Here is a 20,058-nt window from a genome sequence, read left to right as displayed (position 1 = left end):
ATTTTTTACAGAGGAGGAAATTGAGGCCTAGAGAAATAAGATTGTTCTTAGAAGAAGAAATAATATAAGAAGCTGAGGAATGTATTCCTGGATATCAGGTAAAACTGGGCTGTGGTACAAAAAGATAATTCAATATTAATTTTAAAAACCAAGTCAATTGTGCCAGGAAACAACTATCCATTGAAGGACAGAAGAAGGGGAGGGCAGGGCTTAAAAAGAAACCTGGATTTAGAATCAGAAGGTCTGAATTCCAGTCTTCCCTTCTCTATTTTCTAGGCCCATGAACTTGGATTTTAGAACTAAAAGGGATTGTAGAGACCATTTCCTCCAACTGTTTCACTTAACAGAAAAGGAAATGAAGCCCCTGAGAAGGAAGTGACTTGTCCAGTGGGTTACAGACAGTAAAGAGCAGGGCTTTTATTCAAAAGCAGATCATCTAATTACAAATTCAGTGGTCTTTTGATTACAACTTGCTACTCACTTGGATGAATCCTTCTTCTTCTCTGGCCTCAGTTACCTCAAATTTGAAATGAGGAATTTGGACTAGATGATGCTTAATATCCTTTCCAGGCCTGCAAGTTCTGTGATTCTGTGGTTTGCTTTATCAGTAGGGAAATATCATTAGACTGAGAAGAGGGCCATGGGGACAAGGAAGGTGACTGCTGGCAGATGGATGCAAGGGTGAGACTGGCAGCAGGAACTTGAAGACAGTGACAGGAGGTCACGGGTTCCTCTTCCTATGGGGAAAAACAGTCCTGTGGGTGTATATTTCTACTTTCCCCTGGATTCGACTGCTGGTTTCTAATTGCAGTGTTTGCTGGGCTCTATATTTGCTGGTCCTTAGCTATCCAACTCCTTCAAGGCCATTTGCTATTCTCTGCAGCTATTTTAGGCCTGCAGCAGATATAACATACCCATTCCAGCATATCTTCTACAAGGGAACAGAAAGACCTTGGATTCAATACCTCCAGCGTCTGAATATATGTTGTATGATTTCATGCATGGGCTTCTCGAGCTCTCTAAATTTCCCCACTATTCTCTTATATAGGAAATGCATTTCTTTTCAACAACTAGATTAAAAAAATTAAAATTTGAATGATAGTTGAGATAGTACATGCATGTGAATGAGTTCAAGACCAAGGTATAATAGGCCAGTTATCCATAAAGGGTAAATAACTGATATCAGATTCTTTTTCATTATAAGAATTTATTAAGTCCCATGTGCTTTTATTCTAGGATATATATATGAAACAATTCCTGTCCTTAGGGAACTTACATTCTATAGAGAGAGACAGTATGTGCACATATACAAATACAGAGGAACTGACAGTGGGAAGGACAGATAACTGAGGGAACAAGAAAGGTCTCATGACAGAGGTGCTTCTGGAGCTGAGGGATGGGGTGACAATTGAGGTTGGGAGTAGGTCATAGGAAGAGGAGGCAGGGGACAGATGGGAAGACAAAGTTCAAAGATTTCACAATTGTCCAAGATAGGAACTGTTTCTCTATATGTTGGTGAAGGGAAAAGACAGTGCAGGAAACAGATGCTCTATTTAGAGTTTTGTCCTGCTGCTTTACTACCACTCTGCTTTATACAGTTTATGTTCCGCCTGCCCCTCTACCCTCCCACCCCCCATATCTTTTTTGAAGATGGTTGAATCTGTGTAAAGGTGATTTATTCTCAGCATAGTATCGCTCATTGAGCACAGGATGGGGAGTCAGGGGAGCTAGATTCTTGTCCTGGCTCTGTCACTTACTATCTATGGAAACCATGGACAGATTACTTCTCTCTCTGCCTCAGTTTCATCCTCTGTGAAATGAGGAGATTGGATCAGATGATTCTTAACTTTCTTTACAACGACTCCAAAATACTATGTGTTGCTTTCTATGAACACACATGCATAACTCTGTCCATTCACCCACACAAGTACACATGTTGATTTTTTATACTTATATGTTTACCTGTTTTTTTGTCTTCTTTGCTTTTGTAATACATATATCATAACTAGAACACAGTTTAGACAGTCATAATCTCTGAGTATCAGAAATGTTAAATAAATAGTCCAAAGTTCCAACCTAAGCAGCATAACTAGGATTGAAACCCATATCCTCTGGACCTTTTGCTATTATACCACATGCTGCCTCCAGTGACTGCATTTTTTTTCACCTGAGGTGACAAGGCTCCCCTTCCAACTCACAGGTTAAAAGTTACATAAGAAGGTGGAGCTTTTCAAGGAATCAGAGGATTATGGATTTAGTGAGCTATGTTTTATTTGGCCTTCAAGTCTGTTACAGAAAAATTGAATGAATGTTCATTGGATCAAATGATAAGTTACAGATATTTTAAAAGTCATCCAAACTAGACCTTGGAAATAAATAGGAAAAAAGTTAACTCCTAGTTCTGTTACTTAGAACTAAGTATGCACTCATAGGTCATAATACTGCACTGTGTAGGTAAATATAGTAAACTGTTTTTTCAGGCACACCCCATATGTCCAAATGTAAAGAAGAGACCACCATTTACCTTACAGAAAGTATTTTCTCTTAAGTAGGGAGGCAGCGTGGTGGCTCAATGGGAAAGACACAGGTCTGGGGGTCAGGAGCTCTGAGGTCTAATCCTAGTCCTCTCCGGCTGTGTGACTGTTGGGGGAGTCACTTAATCTCCCTGTGCCTCAGTTTACCCATCTGTAAAATATGGAAAACAGCATATAGCATCTCTTTAGTTTACTTCAGCACAAATAGGAGTAAAACATTAATATCATGCTTTCTGAATTTGTAAACTAGCAGGTTCTAGAGCCTAGCAACTGCTGTTAGGCACAGAAATATTCTTGTCTGTGTCTCTGAGATCTCCTAAGCTTTATAGGCATTATGATAAAGTAAAAAGACAATGGCTTTGGAATCAGAGGACCTCAGTTCAAATCAGGAATTTTCTACTTATTAGCTATATAACCTTGGGCATATGACTTACTGTTTCTGGGACTCACTTTCCTTAAGTGTGAAATGAGGAGATTGAACTACATTGGTGGTTCCCAAACTTTTCCATTATGATGCTCTGCTAATGTCAAGACATCTCACAGACTACTACCTTGATTGAAAAAAATAGTGCCAAAAACTCTTCTGAATTCAGTAGTACTTTTAAATTAATTTGTATTTTAATTAATATTGATAATATGAGAAATTGTATAGATAGATGCAAGATATTCATTAATTTTTGCTTTTTGGAGGGGGGGGAAGGCAGGACATTTGGGGTTAAGTGACTTGGCCAAGGTCACATGGCTAGTTAAGTGTCTGAGGCTGGATTTGAATTCAGTTCCTCCTCCATTTTTAGCCCCAAGTTCCAGGGCCAGTGCTCTATGGCACTGCACCGCCTAGCTTCCCCAGATGCTAGGTATTTATTAAGCTTACAAATAGCTATGTTTACTATTTATTATATTGACTTGGTTTATAATTTCTTTAAACTAAATAAAAACCAAAAGGACAGTGCTGAGTGTATATGTGGATTTACTGAATCTTTGCAATAGCTTTGAATCCCTAAGATGTTTCCTAGACCTTTGGTTGATAACAACTGGAATAGATAATCTCCAATGTCCTTTCCAAATGTAGGCTCCTATTGCCCCGTGATTAGGAGCAACACAGTAAATTTTTGGATTCCCTCAGTTAAGACCGTTATTGTGGTTTTGCAGGATGGTCTAGACTGGGATAAATCCAACAACTCCTTTCCCTAAGAATATTAGTGCTGTGTATTTGTATCAGGTGACTCAGAGAACCTATCAAATGATGGTTACTTCTATTGGCTGGGGTGATTTTAATCTGCTCAAAAGAGTTCTAGGGTTCTTGCCTCCATCTGGGATGTTTACTCCACAAGCTGATAAGAGACTCCAGGGGTCCTGGAAATGAACCCTCTCCACTGTTGGGTGGGGGAACTAATGTTGACCTCCTAGGTTAGCATTAGACTAGAGCTTGCTTCCTAGGCACAGCCTAGATTGGTGGGGACAAACCTTGGATGCTAGACAGAGGTAGTAATAGATAGCTTAGGTAGTTTAGTAGAGTTCTGAGCCTGTTGTCAGGAAGAACTGAATTTAAATCTGGCCTCAAACACTTACTAACTCTGGGACCCTTGGGCAAATTATTCAACCTCTGTTTGCCTTAGTTTCCTCGATGGGAAAATGGGGATAATAGCATCAATTGTTATTAGAGCGATCAAATTCATCATTTGTAAAGTTCTTAGCACAGTGCCTGACACACAGCTGCCATTTGTTGTTGTTGAGTCATTTTTAGTTGTGTCTAATTCTCCATGACCCCATCTGGGGTTTTCTTGGCAAAGATACTGGAGTGTTTTTCTGTTTCTCATTTCCTTTTCCAGCTCATTTTATAGAGGAGGAAACTGAGGCAAACAGGGCTAAGAGAAATGCCCAGGACTACACCACAGGAAGTGTCTGAGGCCAGATTGAACTCAGGAAGATGAGTGCTCTTGATTCCAGGCCCAGCACTCTATCCACTCACTCTATCACCTATCTATCTGCCCACAGCACAGCTGGCACATGGTAGGCTTGTAATAAATGTTCATTTCCTTACTTCCTTCTCTTAGAAGCTTTAGAATCAGACAAGACTCTTGACAGAAGAGGAAATTCTCCATGCATAAATGGTTATGCATGAAGTTGCATACTCAATTGATTTGAAGGCTGCTGAAAAAGTATGCCAGGCCTTTTCCCCCCAGATCCCTTCCTACCTATCTGGCTTGATATTAGTACCTTCAGTCACAAATGCTTTAGCCAAGTTAGATAGGAGTTCAAAATCTGACTCAAGAAGGTCACATTAATAGCTTGTTATAGACTATATTATTGATTAACTGCTTTTTACCCTCAAAGTCATAGGATATAGGTCAGAGATAATGATTATAATAACTCAAAGTTTTAGAGGTACCACACAGTGCCATCATTATTATCTTCATTTTGGAAAAGGAGATATAGGCTCAGAGAGATGAATTACCTTGCCTGTGATCATACAACTAGTATTAACAACAAATATGGGTTTGGACAGGGAGGAGGCTGTAAAGCTTAACTAGGACATGATCCCTGCCCTCAAGGAGCATACATTTTTTTGAGTCCAAATCCAGCATTCTTTCCCTGACAATATACTTACTTCAAAAACATACCTTTTGGAGAGGCACTGTGTCAGAACAGATAGAGAGAGTGACTTTCACATTCAGGAAGAACAAGGTTCATGCCCTGCCTCTGAACCCATATTGGTGATATGATCCAGAGCAAGCTAGTAAACCTCTCCAGGCCCTAGGCCATTATATAAATAACAGAACATATGATAATCTCCATTGGTAGAAGGAGTTTCCTCACTGGGAGTTCTCATCAGCAATGAAATCAAAGTTCTATTCACAGGTATAACTCCAACCTAAAAATATACCTGTGGTCATGTCATTGCTTCCACAATGCCATGGGTAATTTCAGAGATAGATGGGTAAGATATAACATTTCCTAGGTGATGGGAGACACTATGAAGGAGGACATAAGCCTATGTGAGAGTAGACTAGGATGATAGGGCACCTGAAGTGGATGGCAGGATAGGGGAAGGCATGTATCAGTGTGGGTAGTCTACAAAAAGTGACCTTCATTTATTTTATAATGATGAGTTATCTAAAATGATACTGTGATTTTGGCTTCACAATTTATGGGAAGGAAAACCACTGAGATGTCTGGAAGGTAGTACGGTCTTGTGGAAAGAACACTGTATGTAGAGCTCAGAGAATTTTGATTTTTATATTTGCGATTTATGTGAATCTCAGTTTCCCAGTCTGTGAAATGGGAATAACAATACTTGCATCAATTTATCACAAAGGACTGCTATGAGGAAAATAGTTTTGAAAACTTAAAGGTCTGTGTTTGAAGGTGAATTACTCATATGGCCAGATTACAGATTAAATGCTGTACTGTATAAGTAATATATTGATGCTCAAATAATAAATTGTTAGCATGACCCTTTAGCTAAATTCTTTAGGACTTAAATAGGTAGTATAAGCATAATTATCCTCATGCTACAAATGAAAAAACGGAGGCCTAGAAAAGTCAAATGCCTTGTATAAGGTCAAAATTCAGGCAGGAATTTGAACCCAGGTTCTCTGACTCCAAATCCAGTATTCTTATCACTTACTGTACCATAATACCTTGTCCAAATTCAAACACATCACTGGTAAGTAGCAGAGTTGGAATTTCAACCCAAGATTTTTAGCTCCAAGTTCTATACAGTTAGATTAAATGGGGCACAAGGGGAAATTTCAAGAACATATGAGTTCCTAGCTTTGGTCCAGTAGGCCAATGCTCCCCTTATCCCTCTGCTGACATATTGAAGGCTTTCAGACAAGCTATTAAGGATTTTGCTGTACCTTTTTTGCTGCCACTATATATATTTTAAAGCAATCAGGGTTAAGTAACTTGCTCAAGGTTACACGGCCAGGTGTTTCTGGGTGGGTGCTAAGTGTCTGAGCCCAGGATTCGATCTCCAGGTCTTCTCAACACTGGAGCCGGTGCTCTTACTTGCTGTGCTACCTGGCTGCTACTATATTTTCATACAAACATTTCTGGGATGACTAAAAGCAGCACAATTCTGAGCAAAAAAAAATATCTCAAACTTTAGAAGAATCCATTATGATACAAAACCTACTCAATTATAGCCTTATATCTAAGAACCTGACCCCCTAAATCTCCAGTGGGTTCATTCTCACTACTGGTTCTAGGACACAACTGTGTAGATATTAGCTTGTCTTACTTATAGCTCATGTTTATTTGGCACATTTGTATTTACAAAGTGTTTTTTCACATATATTATATCACTTGAGAGTCATGACAAGGTTATGACCTCACAGCCAACACAAATATTATTCTAATTACTTCAGTTAGGAAGCTAAGGCATAGAATGATTAAGTGAAATACCGAAGTTCATCTTGCCTGGAAGTGACAGAGAGGGAACTCAAATCTGGGCCTTCTACTAATGCCAAGTCTCTTGTTCTTTCCACTATTTTTTGTGCGTCTATACATTTGAAAACTGGAGGAATTTATTCTTTAAACTTTTATCCTTTCTTAAATTTTTCCCCCCTTCATCCTTAAGAGAGCACATTTTTGTGGGGGTATTTTGTATTTCTAACTTTACAGGGGGCAATTTGGTATGGTGGAAAGAGGCCTAGCTTTGAAGTCAGAGGACTTAGCTTTAGACCTGCCTATGACATGACTGCCATTTAGCATCCCAGGGCCTCACTGTCCTTATCTGTAAAATGAAGTGGTTGAGTAGATGGCCTCTGAGGTCACTCCAAACTGGACCTGTTGACTGATTGGTGCTTCTCTCTTGAGGTCTTCCATTGCCTGTTGGTATTGACCAAACTCACTAGAAACCCAACTGTGCTGGAACTGTAAGACATGGACTTTAGAGTCCCAGTTCACTAGGAGAATTCCAGGTTCTCATTTACAGAAAGTGTGTCTATGTCTGTGCATATGTGTATGCGTGACTCACATCTTGCACATATATTATGGAGATATCATGAAATTCAGGGTAGAATAATAGGAATGGGGAATAAACTCTGAGTTAGAAGACCTGGGTTCAAATCATTTGAGATCACAAGCTTTAGATATTGTCTAGGCCAGCACCCTTACTTGATAGAGGAGAAAGCAAGCTGAAAGTCACAAAGGTATAAGGAGCAGACCCAGGTTTCTAGTTTCAAAGCTATGGTTCTTTCAATTCCACTATGCAGACTCCACCTGGGGGAACTGAAGCATGATTCTCTGTGTCACAATTTTGTCACCTGTAAAATGAGATTAATATAACCTGTGCTGTGGACTTCATAGGGGAGGTCTGGATATATACGTGTGTGGGAAAAATAGCATCCACAATTGTTTCATGACATCTTGAAGGACTGTTACATTTGTTGTTGTTCAGTCATTTTTCAGTCATGTCTGACTTTTCATGATCCCATTTGGGGTTTTCATGGTAGAGATATTGGAGTGGTTTGCCATTTCCTTCTCCAGTTCATTTTACAGATGAGTAAATTGAGGCAAACACAATTAAGTAACTTGCCCAAGGTCACCCAGTAGTAAGTGTCTGAGGCCAGATTTGAACTCAGGAAGATTAGTTTTCCTGACTCCAGGAGTGGCTAGCTAGCTGTCCTCTTGATGGATCAATAATGTAGAAATCCCCTAGCCAACTGGTGGTTGAATAGTGGGTATTCTCTGACCACTATTAAAGGACAAATATAATTATAATAGACTATGCAAGGACATGGTAAAGTATGTCTCACCCACTATTGAAAAAACTATTTGTTGACTTTGCATAAGAGACACAGTCTTGCTAGAAGTGTTACCTCAACCTTGGAGTTCTTTTAATATTGTAAAACTATTTAGTCTCTTCTTGTCTCCTATCTTTGAATGGGGAATGTCTTATTCTGGTAATTGATAGTTAGGTGACAAATACTCCCCCCTAGAAGTCCCTCTTATGTCCCTTAAATAATTTCCTTTTCTCTACCCCTCCCTTTTCTAGGAAAAGGGTTACTTTACCTAAATTGCAACAGAATGATTGTGATTGCCTTTGTATTCTAAGCAGACCTGAAAAGTAACAAAAACTCAATCTGGATCCCAAGAACCTGAAGTTGCTATCAGCAAGAGCAGTCTTCCTTGTTAGCCTAATACATTTTGTTGCTTTTGGTTTGGCTTCCTATCTCTGATCCACAGTCATTAGACTCCTGCTGATGAGTGAGCATCTCCCAAGAGGCCCCATTCCTTTCGTTCTAGGGAATTCCCTGACATATGAGATATGTGTGACAACACTTTGACAATTATGCTTGTGATAGCTATCTTCCAGCACTGAAGTATTTACACATGGAAGAGGGAAAACTTGTTTTGTTTAACCCCAGATGGAAGAGCTATGGGTGAAAGTTGAAAAGAGATATATGTGAGCTTAATGTATACAAAATTTTCTTAAATTGGAATGGGCTGCCTCAGGGGTTGATGGGTACCCAGAGTACTATAGAGAAGATTCTTGTTCAGATTTGATTTGAATTAGATAGCCAATAAGGATTCTTACATCTATGACATTCTGTGATTCTATCTATAGTTTTAAAAATAAATAAATAAACAAATAAATACTCTGGTCTGATAAGTACATATATCATTCCTTATTTAGAAATAAGTTGCTACATAAAAGCAAAGGAACTCTAAAGAAAGAATTGGGCAAAGTTAAGACCAACAAAGGAATAATCTTAAGCACTGTCCAAAAATAATTTGTCCTGGGGATATAGAAAAATAGGGAAATCTGGGAAGCAATGGAAAAAAGCAGACTGTGTAGAGTAAGAATATGATTTAAAACAGGCTTCATACTCTGTCAACAAGAAGACAATAGGAAATGATGATTTCAGCTTTATTATAATCTCATAGTTGAAGGGTTTCACCCATTGGAAGAGATACTTTCAATGAATCTCATGCTTTCAGAGGATGTATCTGCTTCTTACATGCAACTTAATGTTATGGAGGTCTTTTTGAAAGGCATATGTTATACATAGATAGCTTATAGTGTTTCAAAATTTGGAACAATTAAATGATAAATTAATAAGACAGACAAGCAAAATATGAATCACAGTACAACTAACATCATTATCATAAATTAAACAGGATCCCGGGATTCCTATTTACTGCAGCTGTGGTATTATTCAATGGAGGAATGGGAGGTGGGTATATTTTGTTAACAATGAAACTATAGTAGACAATGCCCTCCAAGAGAACAAATGAAAGAATTCCAAAAGTATTCCATAAAATATTCATAGCAAATTTTCTGCCTGAGACTTGTACATAAACATTACATATGCAGAAAATAGCTGCATATGATTTTGGAAAGGAATATTACTTTATGAAGCAAAAATATCATCCAAGGGCATAGGAAAGATTGCATTCAGTGCTGTTGCTGTTGTTGCCGCTGCTGCTGCTGCTACATCAGGGGCCCTGTGGCCTTGTAGAGGCATTTACAAATGTCCCGTATTAAAGCACCAGCTAATGCTACCACCATAGTTAAGAATCTGTCAAGATTTCTCCCCCTCAAGCCCTTTTTTTGTAGGTTCTGAAATTAAAACTCAGCTATAAAAATTCCCTTTGAGTTTCCTGGGAAATATGTGGTCTCGGCCCTAATTTATTTCAGTTTTAATCATTCTTGAAAACTTTTGGACTTGACTATATACACATATTGAAATATGTTTTAAAAATGAAATATGGAGTTATTTCAACAAGATAGTTCTACCTATTTTGGGCAATATACACTAATATGTTCATGCCTTCCCCAAACTATCCAATTAAACAAAAAATATCTGAATATAATTGCTAATTCCTTAAAGTTAAAAAAGCTGAATCCCCTAACACTCCTACATGACCCTATACCAGGCAGCATGTATTTCCTTACAGTCATTCCCACTCCATTGGAAGGATAAATGATAGCACAGGGTATGATTCCACACTCAGAGGACCAAGGTTTGAATTTTGACTTTTCTACTTCCTACCTGTGTGACCTTGGTCAAGTCACATTAGCTATAAGTGAAAAATGGGCCTAATGTGTGAAGGACTTTGAAAATTTGTGATGAGACTCAAATGGGATGATGAATTTAAAGGTAGGCGGTATAGTGAATATAGTGCCCGAGTTGGAATCATGAAGACCTGAATTAAAATTGTGTTTCAGATATTTAATAGCTGTGTAATCTTCAGCGAGTCATTATTAGGATCTGAGTTTTTTTCTGTTAGCCTGTGAGGTCTTTGATAGTTCAGGGACTTCTTTTTTCTTTCTTTGTATTCCCAGTGCTTGGTAGTGTCTGGCACGTAGAAGCCACCTGATAAATATTGACAGCCACTCTCAGTCTCAGTTTCCTCATTTGTAAAAGGGGGATAATAATAGCGATTACCTCGAAGGGTTGTTGTGAGGATCAAATGAGATAAAGTCTGTAAAGTGCTTTGCAAACCCTTAAGGCATTACATACATACTATTAAAGCACTTTGTAAACTTTAGCAGCTATCTGTCATAAGCTACAAACGTTTATTCTTTCTATTTTAACAACAGAGTGAAAATTGGTCAGACTTAACAATCTTAGCTATTATATTTCCTGGACAATTTGGATAAGCAGAACAATAAAAACACTTTATATTTGCAACATGATTTCCAAAGTATTTTTTTGCTGAAACCATCCTTGTTTGCTTTATCATGGCACAGATCTCATGAAGGTTGTCACTGGAGTGAAGGTCTAAGAAGTCCTTCTGTCTGTATTGGCTTTAATTACAGACTGAGTCTACAGTCTGAGGACCAGTCTAGTTAAGTGAGGAAATGCTCATAAGGAGTTTGGAGACTAGCTAGTGAATATTTTTGGTCACAGCAATTCATGAAAAAAAATCTACCCTGGAAGGGCTGTGTTTGATCTAGGTTGGCAGAGGGAAGAAGGACCAGAATTGATGAAATTACGGATATTTTTAGGTACTAAAGTTATCACATCAATTAGCTCCATGTGCATAATGTAAAAACACTATAAAATTTACTTAAACAATACTGTAATTGACCTTCACAAAGCCTTCTTCATTTATCCATAGACATATGGATACTGATGAGGAAACTGAGGCATGGGGGGGTAAGTAGCCTGTCCAATCTCACAGACCTCATTAATAGTAGATTTTGGGATAAAAGCTTGGAGTTCTGTCTTCTGGTGCAATGCTATTGTCATATCACCAAGTTGCTTCCCTTTATTGGAACAATGCTTAGTGAAAAATATGGGCCAAGGTGGTCAGTGATTGTTTCATAACTTTTATTTGTCAACATTATATAGTTAATTTACTCTATTTGTAACTCAAGTGCTTGGTACAGTTCCTGCCATGTAAAAAGCATTTAATAAATGCTTGTTGATTTGTTAACTGATTAAACATATGTAAATGATGAAAAGACACGGTACATGCCTAAAAGTCATATTTTGAAAAAACAGATTTTACACATTTTCCTATTTTTTGTTATTCCAAGTCTTATGTTTCTTAGACTCCTTGGGAAGGCAAAGAATGAAAAAGGCCGAGGCTAGGTAAAGGGAGTGGATGGGAAAGAGACATACATTTAAACAGTAGGGAGAAAACAAAAAACAAGTTAAGAAAAAAAAAACATGGACTTTGCAAAAAGTCAAACCTCAAATCCTCTGCTCTCTGCAATGTCTTTGCTGGAAATCCCAGGAAAGGTGTGTGATTAGATCAATTTCTCTCCCTACTTGGGTATTTACTGCCAAAGCTGCCTGGGTGAATCAGTCACACGCATGAATGTGATGGGAACAGAAACAGGATGACAAGGCGATGTACTCAAAGTACTTTGTAAACCTTAAAGCTCTGTATAAATATTGGCTATAATTATCACTGTTGTTAATAAATAAGAATAGGAAAGAAGGAAAAAGAGAGTATGCATTTAGCAATGAGTAGCATTGACTTTTAGGTATTCATTAAAGGCTAACAAATTTCTCTTTCAAAGGTAGTAAATACATTTAAAGAGTAAAACCCTCATAATTGTCTTCTTGCAGTCAGAACTATGTCTTTCTCAATTTTTTTAACCTGTCTAGCAGTACTTTGCACACAATAGGTGCTTATTAAATGTTTGTTGAATTGAAATGAATTTATAAATGAGCACAGTTATCAACATGTCTATTCATATGTTTGAGAGAGATTCCTAACTGTCATTTAGGGAATGGGCTTTAAGTCCTTTCTCCATCAGTAGAGGGGGATTTATGTGGAAACACTCACACAGTTTGAAGTTCCCCTTCTAAGCAGTGGAAGACATCTGCTCACTGACAGTTGCCTCATCCCTGATTGCTATATTTAGTGTGATCTGCCTACTGCAGTGGTCTCCCAGTCATTTACAATTAGGCCACATGGCCTGAATCATTATTCTTGGCATTAGGAGAGTTTTGTTGCTTTTCTTGATTGTGGTGCTCACGCTAATCTCAAGCGCTCTCCAAGCTCTTTAGTGTCACTGACTTTCCCTTGAGTCTTTTCTCCTTCCTCTCAGAGACTACAGGGGATGGAGGGTCAGAAATAATTATTCAGTTATGTAAAGCAGACCAGGATCTACTATTCACAACCTGTCTCCTGTAATGTCTCTTTCGGGACTGTCAGTTGCAACAGGACCTTATAGCAGGTAGTGCTCCAGACAAGGTTTCTGCATTGTCCAGTCGATAGCCTACTCCTCAAGCAGCCACCACCAAATTGACATAGAGTCCATGCTCAGGGCCACCCTGGCTAATGTATCACACACCCAAGTGCCTCTGGAAATCCACACAGAATTTTCCTTTTTGGACATACCCACCCACTCTACAGACCCACCATCAATGATTCAAGCTGTTTTTACTTTTTTCACTGTTGTATTTGCCTTTATTAGTAACTGCTCCGATTCAGTCTTTACTCTAGGGCTCACGAACCACTGAGTTCTCTGCTGGCCAAACTCAGTCTCTCAACAATAAACTACTCTGCTTTGGTTTCTGTATGCCCTGTACCTACTGTGCACAAAATAGGCACTTAGTGAGTGTGTGTGAAATTGAATGATCTTGTTTAGTACCTTACCTATAGCAGGTGCTGACTGGCTGAATGAGAAGAGGGGTGGAGAGGGCTAAATAATCATGGGACAACTTAAGAAGAGGGCAATAATTAGGCAGTTAGGTGGTATATAAGTAAGAGTGCTCGACTTGGAGTCTGTAATGGGATCAATTCTGGCTCAGACACTTGCCAGTTGTAAAACCCTGGGTAAATCACTTAACCATCTTGGCCTTAGGTTCCTCATCTGTAAAATGGGGATTATAATAGCACATATGTTCCTGGGTTATTGTTAGAATCACATAAAATAACATGTAAAGTGCTTTGCAACTTTAAACGCTACATAAATGCAAGCCTTTATATAAAAGCTAGCTATTATTAGCACAAAGCACTTGATATTTCAGGGGAACACCAAAAGGGATCATTATTTTCAACATTTTATATCTGCTCCAGAATTTTGCCTAGAGTTGACTCTGATTGACTCCTGGAGGTGACCTGCTCAGGGTCCTTAGGACAAGTCAAATTCACAGGCATATCAACATTCAGCACAGTTGGCATCCTTAAGCACTTGATGACACAGAGGAGGCGGTTTTCCCTCCCACTCATTCTACCCAGTTTTAGCTTGATTGCAAGTACTCAGAATCACTGGGTAACTCTTCCAGGAAAGTAGATGCTAACCCTGCTGGCCTGGCTGGTTGCCAAAGAGGGTAATTAAATTCTGCCTACCTGACATGCTCCTTCCATTTTTTCTTTTTGCAAAGTGTTCTGTGGTGGCTGAAGTAGACAGGGCCCAGTTGCCATGTGCTCAGTTAAAGAGCTGCTACATGCTACCCTAGAGGTTAGTGCCTTTCAAGGGGTGGCTGAAGTTATTTCCATATAAACTGCTTAATATGCATTTTAGTTCAAGAAATATGGGTTAAGCACATCCCTTATTTCATCCGGTGGGGATTCAACCTATATCACTAAGAGGTTGAAAAAGCTTTTTTTTTTTCCATCCCCTCCTGTATCTCTGCACCAAACTTATCTTATAAATAATACCAAACTGTGAAGAAGGCCCAAGTCAACAATGCATAGCCTCGCTGAACTTTTAAAATAAAAATAAACATATTTGAAAGCCAGCTCAGTGCATTATAACTACTCTCCTTTCATTTTTCCCAGGGGCTAGATGTGCAAGAATTACGTTTTTCTCTTGAACAGTTGGTGAGAGTTCGGCTGCCTTATATCTAGTGGCAGAGCATGGATTTAATACTTTAATAATCATCTGCTGCACTTCTATTCCACCTTCTATCTCAGGATCTCCAAGTTCTATATAGCAATGAATTAATTAATCCTCCTAGCCCCACGGGCACTGAATCAACATTAGAATATACCCTTTGCAGTTGAAGAAACTCCCACAAGGGAAATGTAATCTTCAAAGGAAAAGGGATGTTATGTAAAGTTATAGAAATAGATATGGAACAGAGGAACAAGCATTCATTTATTCCATCCATTACTCCAGTCATTCAATAAACCTTTATTGAGTTTCTACTGTATAAAAGGCACAGTTCTAGGTGCAGTAGGGTTTATCAAAATGAAAAAGAAAAGGCAAATCTTCTCATGTACAATCAAATAGGAGAGATGTTACATATATACAGATTAGATTAGACACAAAACCCCAACCTCCAGTTTGTGAGGATCTGTGATTTCATGGGTGTGAGTGCTCCCTCCATCCATGTAGATTACAGCCTCTCTATGTCTTACCAGTTAGTTTTATGAATTGCCATGAAATTCATCCTGCTGAAACCAAGCAGGTGACGAGCCTCTCTGAACTTAGTAAAGCTAGTGCTCAGCTGAGTCCATCAGTAGGCTCACACTGGAAGCTTTTTTAACTTGGTAGGATGTACTTGAGCTTGTGCTCAGCTGGCATAGTCTTAGAGAACCAAAATAACTTCCTTGCTATGGTGAGGCATATGAGGATAACTTGAGTAAAGGAAATTACCCGAGGAACTATCTAGTATTTACTTTGTGAATATTTTGCATATCTGTATATGAGCATATCAGTGCATGACTGCATCGATAGAATGTAAGGCCCTTGAGGGCAGCAGCTGTTTCATTTTTTTTTTGTCTTTGCATTCCCAGAGCCTAGTATGGTGCCTGACACATAGCAACCACTTAACAAGTACTTGTTGAGTGGGGAAAAAAAAATTAAAAGTAATCATAAGACAAAATAGAATGTGGCAAATCTCCAATCATTTTTTTTAAAAAGATAAAGGGATTGTTTCAATAAGAACCACTGCAAAGAAAGTATATTTTTGTATTCAGTCTAAGAAAGATGCTAAGAGGTAAGAATTTTTAACAGGTGAAGTATGTAAGGATCACGACTACAGGAGGGAGGTACTGTTTCCTAATTTTTAAAGGAACACCAAACATATAAATGGCTAAGAGTTTGAGACTGTTGAGTATAATTTTGCCTTCTTTACATTAGCATATGTGCCAGTTATGTTTAACTGTTAATGAAACAATAAAAGATAAATGGAGAACTTATATTCAGTTTGGTTCAAATGAAGTCTAATATTAGTCCTGAGCCAACCTCCCCTATAACAAGGCTGTAGTAATGGAGAAAGGGGCTGAGTCTTAGTTACTGCAGTGGTCATAGGAGTCTTTCGGCTTTCCAAATACAGCTATGGCTTCTACAAGCTTTTCCTCTGAGGATCTAGGTTTCCATGGAAATGAGTGGGCATCTCAGTGGAAGGAAAAATATCCCAATATCTCACACCATGGAACTATATTTTAGAACAGCTGATCAGGAGGGAGTTATTACAGAAAGTGAAAACACACAAAGAGAATTCTAGACAAAGATGAAATCATTTAGAATGATATATTGGAGTGATTGTCCCATTGATAAGAAAAATAAATGAACAAAGATATAGTTGTGTGCACATGTCTGGGTACTTACAGTTATGCATATTATGTTTATGAAAATATGTTTATGAAACCACTGAGGACCAGTCATTATATAATTTGAAAGTGGTTGGATTCACCCTCTCGTCAATCATGGGCATTGCAATCTGACAGCAAATCAACCAGGTTATGTCTAATTAAAGCACAGCCTAATTTTCCTACTATTGATTTCACTACACAGATGGTGAATTAAAAAGCATCTACCTGCTTAAATTACAATTTAAACGATGTGTGATATTAAAATCTTGCTAATAATTATGTCCAGAGGCCCAGCAACAGCTGTGCTTCCTTCTCCTCCAAGACAGAGTATATTCCATTTACACCACTCTATATTGCCATAAGAGAGGGTTCACTGGGAGTTATTGTCATCAGTATTCCAGAGTTGCTCAGGTTATTTTATTCATGGAACAACTGAATGACAGAGGCAGAAAGGACTTTAGAGATCATCTCCTCTAACCTCCCTATTTACAGTGGAGGAAACCAAATCCCAGGAAGGAGAGGTGACTTGCCCAAAATAACATCTATTGGCAGAGACCATGATTATAACCCAAGATCCTTGAATAAAAATTCATTGTTCTTTTAACTTCCATTTCCCAACTTCATAAAGAGTTCTGAAATTTGAAAGAAAATTTAACACACTGATCAGAGACATCCACACATGCAGCAGCATATGTTGCTTTGGCTAAATAAGATATAGCTAATAATTAATTGGGGGGATTAAAAGGATGTTTGATCACTAACTAGACTTGGCGCTATTTTGTTTATAATACTACTAGAAATTTTGATTTTATTCTTATAAGCATCAATTTTGACCAGTGCTATTGATACTGACATTAGTCTGAGTTCAGAGTTTAGACTTCAACCATGGAATTGTTATATGTATATGGTTAATAATGACCATCTTTCTAAAGAATAGCAAAAGAATCATTTCAGAGAGTTAGTCATAGAAATACTGCCAAATAATAAGAGTCAAGACTTCCTTTGCCTTTAGATAAGTATACTTTGCATTTTCTTAGTTGAGGATATGTATTACCATCCCCATGGATTCCATTTTCACATATACTCTTTCTCTCATAAGTTCTCTATATTTTAATGTTTCACTGCTGTGTAACTAACTTACTGTTCCTGACATCTTAATATCATCCCCCCCCCCCAAAGTTAGAGGAAGTCTTCTATGGCAATCCATAAAGCATAGCAAAGATGACCAATGTAGCCTAGAAAATATGATTCTGGAATTCTCACCAGCTTTATACCCTCACAAAATCACAGAATTTCAGATATAATAATAAAAATAATAACAATAATATCATTTTATAGTGCTTATATATGCCTGACACTATGCTAAATGCTTTATAATTATCTAAATTGATCTTCACAACAACCCTGGAAGGCAGGTGCTATTATTATCCCAATTTTATAAATGAGGAAACTGAGGAAAACAGAAATGACTTCCCAAGAGTCATATTGCTATCAAGTGTCTGAGGCTAGATTTGAACTCAGGTCTTCCTGACTCCAGACGTGGGGACTCTATGCACTTAACTGTCGAGGTAGAACAGACCTAGTGATCCCCTTTTGCTGTTCATTTACTTGCATAAAATATCCTTTGCAATAACTTTGACAAGTGTTCACCTCTCCACTGTGTGGTTACCTCTTATGATGGAGAACTCACTTTCTCCAGTGCCACTGGTTCTACTTTTGGGTAACTATGACTTTTGAAAACTTTTCCTTAATATTTTACTAAGATCTATTTCACCTCATCTTCAACCCATTGCTCCTATTTCTGTCTTGGAGAATCAAGAACAAATAGTCTTATTCCTCTCCTGTGTGGCAGATCTACCTGAAGACGACTAGTTCCTTCAACTGATGTCACATGGCACACTGTCCAGTTCCCTTAACACACTTGTTGCTTGTTCTTCCTAAAATGTGGTACCCAGAAATGTCCACGTGGACTCCAGATATGGTATGAGCAGGGCTGTGTGCTTCACAATGACATTTTCTGCCTCCCTAGGACTCCATACCTCTCAACTCAGCCTAAGGTCAGCGATTTGGCTATAATGTCACACTGCTGACTCGTATCGATCTTGAACTTTACAAAACTTTGAGGTATTTCCTGATCAACTACTGTTTAGCCACAGTTCTTCTGTCTTTTATTTATTTCTCTCTGGATAACTTGTTTTGTCAGTGATTTCCTTCCTCTTAAAAGCACTCTGTACTTATATGAGAGTGGACAATCCAAATATGTCAGAGTTGGATAGAACCTTAGAGAGTGACTCCTCTGACCCAGATGAGGGCTAGGAGGGTAAGCCCAAGGTTAAACAGTGAGCTAGTTGGTCAAGGCAGCCCTGGAACTTAGATCTCTTGACTCCTGTTCCATGGCTGCTTTCACTTAATCACTGATAAGTGTAAATTCTGTAAAAAGTTTGGACGATACCCAATATCATTACTGACTGAAGTCAGAAAAAGGGTTTGAGTATCAGTCCAGGTCTGTAACTGCCTGAGTCTATTTTTCACTGAATTCCAAAAATAAATACAAATGTCTTTTGGATTGTTCTTTTTAATTATCATTAACATCCCGCAGACAAACCAGAGTTGAATTCAAGGGCATTGGTTGAACTCAATTAATATTTGCTACTAAGAGACTGCTTGACAGGAGGCATCTTAGAGATAGAGTCAATTAGGAGACCTTGCTTAGTCAGGTCCTGGTTGTTGGGTGACTTTGGGCAAGTCACATAAACTTGGAAAAATCAAATAATTATATAATATTTAAGACTAGAATTTGGTTCTAGTCTAACTAAAAGTATGAGATAGCTTTTATTAGTAAAATATTTCAAAATTGTATTCTAATTGATCACTTCTCTCCTCTTCCAAACACTTCCAATGGGATCACAATGCTTATGGGGTAAAATCCATACTCCTTATTATGGAATAAAAAGTTTTCCATAATTTGGCCCCCAAATCTCTTTACAGACTTACAGAATCAGAGCCATAAAGTCCCCCAAATATCTCAAAGGTCACCTCTTTTAGCACCCAGACCAATGTATGAATATTGTTCACAACATGGTCATTGACTTGCTGCTTAAACACCTATAGTGATGAGGAATTCATTACCCTGCCATCATTTCTCACTATCAATCAACCAGCATTTTATTGTCACTATGTACCAGAGAGTCTGCTAGGTGCTGGGGATATAAAAATAGAGATGAAACTGTCCTTGACTTCAAGGAACTATTCACATACACAGAGAAGCATATGTAGAATGTATAAAAATTATATATAATTTTTTGGGAGGATTAAACACTAGTAGCTCAAGCATCAGGAAAGGCCCTCTGGAGGAGGTGGTGCTTGAATTGAACTTTGAAGGAAATTAGAACTTCCAAGAGGTCCTAAGAGGCAGAGGTGGAGAAGATTCCCAGCATGGAGGAGAGACTTCTCAAAGGCACAGAAAGGGAAGATGGAATACTGTGTATAATAAAAAATAATAAAATTTATATAGTACTTTAAAGTTTCTATAGCATTTTGCATATGCTACTTTATTTGACCTCAC

At 38.2% G+C, this 20,058-nt stretch overlaps 1 protein-coding gene across 4 annotated transcripts in view; it reads right to left on the bottom strand.

Moving 5' to 3' along the window:
* Positions 1 to 20,058, bottom strand: part of MYT1L (myelin transcription factor 1 like) — a 704,996-nt gene that overhangs the window by 322,242 nt on the left and 362,696 nt on the right. For 3 of the 4 annotated variants that reach the window (XM_069108684.1, XM_069108683.1, XM_069108686.1), the window contains exon 5: positions 2,525 to 2,685. The exons of the other annotated variant lie outside the window; for it this stretch is intronic. The gene's annotated coding sequence lies outside the window, so the exon portion shown is untranslated. The remainder of the gene's footprint in view (positions 1 to 2,524; positions 2,686 to 20,058) is intronic. 4 annotated transcript variants of the gene reach the window in all.

The sequence above is a fragment of the Petaurus breviceps genome, unplaced genomic scaffold (genome assembly GCF_028583685.1).
Source record: "Petaurus breviceps papuanus isolate PSGF00001 unplaced genomic scaffold, PetGlider_PUasm1.0 90418, whole genome shotgun sequence".
Classification (NCBI taxonomy): Eukaryota; Metazoa; Chordata; class Mammalia; order Diprotodontia; family Petauridae; genus Petaurus; species Petaurus breviceps.
The sequence above is the reverse complement of the archived record's forward strand: the minus strand, read 5'-3'. Positions and strand labels throughout refer to the sequence as shown.